Raw genomic sequence first — 6,238 nt, 5'->3', positions numbered from 1 at the left:
TTCGCTCCCTAGCCACGTGACAAGCAGTCACCTAGGCCTTTGGCCCTGGCTCTGAGTAACTAGTCTTAGACTAGTCAAGCACTTATAATTTTCATCGACCTTAGGGTCGGTCCAGCATTAATGCTCCTAGAGTCATTCAACACTGATATCGATTAGATCTAATCTTTTATCGGCTCTGCATTCATGACGCTTATGCTGTTTCTGACTCTCAGGTCAGTACTACGCGACCAGTGCCGATTCTGAATAGTCGGTGCCATACACAAGTAAGTAATATTTGCCAAGCATTTAATATGCAATCAATGTCTACATTTAACAGCCAACATGCCTCTATAACAACCAGACATGTCATATACACATGGTGCAGTTTTCTTACCTCTGGTTCGAGCGAGAATTAATATAAGAACGACCCTTGAGAACGATCTATCTTTTAGTTCCTTAGCGGTTACCTGGTCATAACCAATTATGGGATTCCATCAATAAAATGAATAATAAAATGTTCCCGGACCAAGACCTAGCCTCCGGGACATAAAATCCCACTAAACCGGGTAATAGGATCGATCCCGAGGCCTAAGGTTTGAATCCCTAAGTCAAAAACACACTTTTGACCAAAATGGCCCTCAAGTGCCGCGACCCTTAGCCAAAAAATAGAGGCAACCCGCCTCAAGCACCTGCCTCAAGCACTGCGTCCCTTCCCCAAGCGTCGCGGCCCTTAGGCCCCTTCAGCACCAGCTTCTTCTTCAACAAGCTTGGGTTGCGGCGCTCTAGAACAGAGCCGCGGCCCCACCCAATACTCAGCCAAAAACCTCTGTTTTCCCCTTCGAACATATTTCAAAACCTTCTAAAAACTCTCCCAATATCACCAAGCAATGCCACCAATTATTACCACATATTATCCACCATATAACCATCAAAACCCAAGCTTTACACCAATCAAAACTTCCTCAAATTCCCCATTCAATTATCAAAATTCAAAACTTTAAAACCAGGGCAAAACACTATAAAATGGAACTAGAACCTTACCTTAAGCTTGAATTGAAACCTCTTCAATGGATGGACTATAGTCCTAAGCTCCAAACTTTGATTCCCTGGCTTAGTTCTTCAAATTGAGATAAAAAACTCCAAAGGAGAATGAAGAAGAAAGGATGCACGGGAGAAGGTTTTCTATGCTCTATTTTTGCTTCAGTTCTTTCTACAGCCTACTACTAGAATCCCATATACCCTTGCTAAATGACCATATTACCCCTAGGTTAAATAAAACCCTCTAAAGGCTAGTAAGGGAAAAAATGTCATTTATCCTCTAAACCCGCTAATCATTCTTAACGTTCTCCAATTCTCGTTATTCCCAATATCCTCAAATACCAATAATTCATAACTCGTTACCCTTTAATTTCCGGTAACGCTCTAATCATCGAAACACCCCGAGACTCACTCCGAGCCCCGAGCTTAAGCCTGTTATGATCAAACCGATAATTTATATTCAAAGATCGTCTCATGCCGAATAGCTCGAACAAATCCACATTATAATGTGACCTCAACAATTAATCACAAGCATGCACCAAAATATACAAATATGCCCTCAACGGGCCAAATTACCAAAATACTCCTGTGATGAAATGTGGACCCACATGCATGCATTTAACATCATATTATAATATAATTCACTTAAACATGCATATAATCATTTAATGGCGTAATAAAACAATTATGGCCCTCCCGGCCTACTAATCCAGCCATTAAACCGCATTATGGATTTTGGGGCATTACAATACTACTGCCGAACTTTACTAATAAGTCACAACTTCACAATCAATACTGACACCATTGCCGATTTTGACTAATAAGTCAGTACCATTCACAAATAAGCAAGACTGCTAAGCATTTAATATGCAATCAACATCCACATATAGAGCACTCAACATGCCTCATCAATAACTATGCATGTCACATACTAGGTGTAGTTTTCTTACCTCTGGTTTGAGCGTGAAACAATAAAAGAGCGACCCTTGAGAACGATCGGTCCTTAAATCCCTTAGCGGTCACCTAGTCATAACCAAATATGGGATTCCATCAATAAAATCAATAATAAAAGGTTCTTGATCTAAACCTCGCTCCCGGGACCTCGAATAGTACTAAAACGGTTAATAGATTCGATCTTGAGCCTTAGGAATTGAACAAGCCAAAAACCCTAAAAAGTGCCCAAAAGAGTACCCTGGAAAAACAGGGTAGCGCTACAACGCTGTTCCCCAGGTGCTACAAGCAGGGCTGCTCTGTCCTAGACAGCGTTGTAACGCCCATCCTTGGGCGCTGTAGCGCCAAAACCAGGGTGTTTCAGTCCTGGTTTTTCCCCTTCGAGTTCTCCAATTTCTAAAATTAAAAAACTGAATCCAAACCTCAACAAAACTCACAAATGAACCCCAAAACCCACTCTACAAGTCCTAGGCATCAAAACTCAATCAAACTTTGCCAAAAACTTCATTGAATTCACAACTATCAAATCCAAAATTCCAACTAAAAATCAATTGAAAAATAGAGCAAAAACTAGAGTTTCCATGGCTGAAATCTTACCTCAAGCTCAAGATTAAATCCTCTTCAATGGTAGAACACAATCCTAAACCCTCAAGGCTTGATTCCCTAGCTTGAATCCTCAATTGGACCTTCAAAAATTCAAAGGAAAAGAAAAAGAAAAAGGATCGGGAGGAAAAGGAAGAGGACGAAATGTGCTCTATTTTGGTTTAGTTTTCTACATCTTTCTAGTTAAATATAACCCTTGGTCAAATGACCAAAATGCCTTTAGGTTAAGTAAAACCCTTTCAAGGCGAGCAAGGGCAAAATCGTCCTTTCCTGTTCATCTCGTTAATTATAATTAACGTCCTCTGATTCCCGTTATTCATAATATTCTCAAATGCTAATAAATCATATCTCATTACTTTTTAATTCTCGGAAATGTACTAATCATCAAATTACCCCAAGACTCACCCTGTGCCCCGAAATTAACCCTGTTATAACCGAACTGCTAACTTGCATTCAAAGATCGTCTCATGTTGAATAGCTCAAAAAATCCACATTCTAATGTGGCCTCATCAATAATTCACCAACATGCATGAAAATATACAAATATGCCCTCAACGGGCCAAAATACCGAAATGCCCTTATAATGAAAAGTGGACCCACATGCATGCATTTATCATCATATAATAATATAATTCACATAATCATGCATATAATCATTTAATGACATAATAAATCAATTATGGCCCTCTCGACTCTAATGCCCTGAATTTCGTAATAAGGGTTAGGACCTTGATTAGGAGGCCGGGAGGGCCATAATTGATTTATTATGATATTAAATGATTATATGCATGTTAATGTGAATTATATTACTATATGATGATAAATGCAAGCATATGGCCTGTTGAGGGCATATTTGTATATTTGGGTGCATATTGTAATTTATGAATAAGATTTCATTATTATGGAGATATATTCGAGCTATTCGGCATGAGACGATCTTATATTATGAGTTGGCGATTTTGTCATAACGGGGTCGATTATTGGGTAATAAGAATGTTTATTTGATGATAAATTGGGAGTATTTGAGGTCAGGAGGAAATTCTTGAAGTTTTGACTATAATGTCCACGGGGGGTGTTTTCGGGACCCCGAGCACTAGGTTTTATTTGAGGTTACTTAAGCTTGAAGTAGCTTGTCAGATAGAACATACGTAGAAAACATTTCCTCTCTCCTTCGTTAGCTCATTTTACCGTTCGAAGCCTTTTTGAAGAAATCTTGAGTTCTAAGAGTTGGAATCAAGCGAGGATCGAGGCATAACAATCCTAGGAAAGATTAGAAGCTTCTTAATCGAAGGATTCGACGAAAAACAACCCAATCGAAGGTAATCTAAGTTTAAGTTTTGAGTTTTTAGAGTTTCTAAGCTTTGAATTGGATTTTGTGAATCGTTGAGTTTGTGGTTCGATTGAGCTTTGGGTTTTGATGGTTTTGGACCATTGAGAAGCTTGGGAACTTTGATTTGATGATTTGGTAATGTTTAGGCATGATTTTGGAGGCTTTGGGATGTTGAAAATCTTGTTTGGGGATGGCTCTGGGTTGGGGGCCGCGACCCTAGCTCGAAGAAGCATGTGGAGCAGTTTTGTGCTTGCTGGGCGTTGCGGCCCTTGGTGTTGGGCGCCGCGGCCCTTGCTTCTGGAGTGGCTGGGGGCCGCGGCCCAAGGTGCTAGGGCCGCAGCCCTTGAGCAGGGTTAAGCCCGTTTGTGCGTTTTGACCCCGGGAATATGGTTTTAGGACTCGGGATCGTTCCTTCTACTCGGATTAGTGGGGATTGATGTCCCGGAGGCTAGATCTTGGTTTTGGAATCCTTGATTATCATTTTATTGATGGTGTCCCGTTTTTGGTTATGACTAGGTGGCTGCTAAATGACTAAAAGTTGATCGTTCTCAAGGGTCGTTCTTTTATTCATTCTAGCTCGAATCTGAGGTAAGAAAACTGCACCCTGTGTATGCATGACATGCATGGTTATTCCTGATGCATGTTGGATTATTAAATGTGGCATGCATGATTATTGTTGAGGCATGTCAAGTGGTTAAATATGATGCATATGATGCACTAGAAACATATGATTAGGACATGCTTTGTATACTGAGTATGATATCGTTCAGAGCTTGAGCCTCTGTGTTTATGCATGATACTAATTGTGCTAGTATTTGTTAAGTAAGCATGATGAATGCCTTGTATTCGGATATTGGATATGTGATATATGTTTGGTGGCATTGCTTACTTGTATATGGCACTGACTAGTTAGGGATACTGACCTAAGAGTCAGAAATGGCATAGCGTCATGAACGCAGGGCCAAATAAATATTAGATCTAATTGATATCAACATTGAATGGCTCTAAGGCATTAATGCTGGACCGACCCTAAGGTCGATGAACTTATAAGCGCTTGCCTAGTCTAAGACTAGTTACTAGAGCCAGGGCCTAAGGTCCAGGTGACTGTTTGTCACATGGCTAGGGAACGATGTTCCAAGGTTATGACTTTATGGTCATGAGGAAGGTTATGTTGGTGACTAGTCACCATGCACCTATCTTGTTTGAACTAATAAAAAGTTCACTTGTTTGTTAAGCCCCGGTGACCCTATCGTCACAAGACTAAAAGGGGCTAAACCCAACTCAGTGACTTTTGCGACTGTCACCTATTTGTTTGGGCTAAAAGCCCTGGATGATTATTATGATCATTGGTTGATGTGTTATACTCAACATTACGTTTCTATATTGGGCTAAAAGCCCTGGATGATTATTATGATCATTGGTTGATGTGTTATTGTAACGCCTTGGATAGCCAAGACCGTTACACTGTGTGTTTATAAAAGTGCTAGACTTGCTAATCAAGTCATTTAATTAAAAACATGTTATTGAAACTATAATGGAACTAGGGTTAAAATATTTTGGTCTCAAAAGCTGCATTCCTTATAAATGACATAATCTGTTTACACGGGATCCCAAAAATATTAAGATTAAAACCATTTACAAAAGATTCAAGAATTAAATATAGTATTAGCCATATTAAGGCAAAATAGACAATTAGGCAATCTCTGTCCTGATCCACTCCTCGGCCATGGCGACCGAACAGCTGGCTATGTACATTTAGCCCCGCAGCTCTCCATCTCAGGACTGGTTTAACTTGCCTTTGCCTTTACCTGCACCACGTAGCACCCGTGAGCCAAGGCTCAGCAAGAAAACACAATGACAGAGCATAAGCAATCAACAGACAATCCAATATCTCATATTGCATAACATATTCTCAACCATATAAACATTTAGAATAATCAAGTATTCATCATACTAAACATATCAACTCACAACATGCACCAAACCACAAATGATAACTAGGGTTAACGCCCTCAGGCCGTACCCTCCGTTATCCCACTGACTCCGGCCCGCTTAAACCGAGCTCAGTGAATATTAAGCTGTCCTCGACTACCAGTGGCCAAGTCGCGCCCTGTGCGCAATTATTGTGTACGGCACCCTTAGGCCGCTATCACATGTCCCATGGCATGATACCATCTGATTAGTGGTGAAAAATACACATTTATTGATTTTAATAGTCAAAATAAATTAAGTTTTAATTAATATTTTCATAGAATTAATATGATTTATTTTATAAATGAAAATATTTGATTATGATTTAACTTATTATTATTTTGTAGGAATTAAAGTTGTATTTTG

This window comes from Humulus lupulus, chromosome 8 (genome assembly GCF_963169125.1).
Source record: "Humulus lupulus chromosome 8, drHumLupu1.1, whole genome shotgun sequence".
NCBI lineage: Eukaryota > Viridiplantae > Streptophyta > Magnoliopsida > Rosales > Cannabaceae > Humulus > Humulus lupulus.
This window is presented reverse-complemented; position numbering follows the sequence as displayed.